The sequence below is a fragment of the Sitophilus oryzae genome, unplaced genomic scaffold, assembly GCF_002938485.1.
Source record: "Sitophilus oryzae breed Bouriz unplaced genomic scaffold, Soryzae_2.0 scaffold_1344_pilon_pilon, whole genome shotgun sequence".
Taxonomy (NCBI): domain Eukaryota; kingdom Metazoa; phylum Arthropoda; class Insecta; order Coleoptera; family Curculionidae; genus Sitophilus; species Sitophilus oryzae.
The window spans coordinates 1-1675 of record NW_022145998.1 but is presented as its reverse complement, the minus strand read 5'-3'; the positions used below and the strand labels follow the sequence as shown (position 1 = coordinate 1675).

Below are 1675 nucleotides of genomic sequence, written 5' to 3'. Positions count from 1 at the left end.
AACTTCAAGTTTGTCAAAGAATAAAATTGAAACTGACAGTCAGATTAGAAAAAATTAACAAAATCCAATATCGGATAAAAATGACCAATATCAGATTTGCAAAGAAGATTCTTATGACAACAGACGGTATTTGCCATGACTACCAACATAAAGCCTTTTTTATCAGCTAATTTGTTTACTTGATGGGACAGTGTGCTGTTTTTTTAAGTTTCAAACAAAATTTTATTTATTCGAGATTTAATTTAGCAATAGTTTCGAAGTCTATGACGTGCATGCCAACTTTTATTGTATTCTCTTTATGTTATACCTCTCTTAAAGCTTCTCTTAATTCGTTAAGGCCTCCGGCAAAAGATAACGTTGGCGTCTTGCTAGCTCCCGGTTTATCGGACAGAAATTCAAACTCCTCACTTGTCGGCAATGATTCAATTGATTCTGCACTCAAAGTATCCTCCATAACGATCTGTAAAAATAATATTTATGTTATAAACATCTACACAATATGTAATGGATAATCCATACAATATGTAATTCTGCATTTTATCGGTTTAATGCCGCCTTATAATATAAATAAAATACAATAAAAAAAGCTCATAAAATATGCTATAAATACAAGGAGCTTTTAACATTTAACACACTGTCAACATTGTGATCAACATAGCAAGACCAAAAATTCGATTAATTCGAACAAGCACTTACTCAAAACTGTAAACTATTATATTTTGTGTAAATATAAAAATGTATTTTCCTCTAGCATCTTCGTCTATTTACATCGGTGTTGGTTGTTTAAATATTCTCGTTTTTGTTGTTTTCTTTAGCAGAAAATTACCAACCAAATTTTGACTTTTGACAAAATCTAAAACAAAACGTCAATCAGAGTCTAGTGTTGGGCAATGTCGATCGATGTTTTTTATCGCCAGCGGTGTTCATTGTTTTAACATCGATGCGGACCGTTTTAACGTTTTTTTTCAGTTTTGAATAGTTGCGATGGTATTAAATTTTGAATTGAAAAACAATAGTTAGCCATAGAAACTTGTACTACATTAGGTCGTCAACACGTGTTTAGGTCTTTGTTTTTCACGTTTATTTTAAAGAATCACTAAATATGAGTAAGATTTTTTGTTAAAAAATGCTTGAAATTTTCGTTGCCTCTTCTATTTTCTCCACGTGTCTCTAGATATCTAGAATTATAATCTAAACTTCTCCTCAATTTTATTTGCCCCATTTTGATTCTATTGAGAGACTCCAAATTTAAAAATAGAACTATATACAATTTTGTAAACAGCAAAAAATATAACGTATTCTCAACAATGCCAATACTGAACAATTCGCATAAAAAATTAAATAAATATCTTAAATTCAATTTATGGAGACAATAGACAAGGGGTTATACCGACAAGGGATTATTTCACGTTTTTCTCACAGAATATCATAGTTATTTTGATAAATTTTAAATTGAGTAGTACGAAAATTATTTAAAATTTATCATTGTTTATTAAATATAAGTAGCAATTTTGTTTATATCTTATATATTAACACCTACCTTGAAAACACCGGGACCAAATTTCAATGGTATGCTACTGGTAAGTTTTCTATCGGACTGGCAAATGCAATGCAAATAAATAGACAGACAAAGAAAAGATGAAAGATGGAAGACCGGAAGACACCTGTTTTAGGG

General features: G+C 30.3%; 1 long non-coding RNA gene across 1 annotated transcript; it reads right to left on the bottom strand.

Annotated features, from left to right (window-relative positions):
* Window positions 1–311: 311 nt before the first annotated feature.
* Window positions 312–1608, bottom strand: LOC115875141. Its single transcript, XR_004048974.1, has 3 exons — window positions 1541–1608; window positions 697–853; window positions 312–460 (listed from the first exon to the last, which is right to left on the bottom strand). It is a non-coding gene; the product is annotated as an uncharacterized LOC115875141 (long non-coding RNA).
* Window positions 1609–1675: the final 67 nt, after the last annotated feature.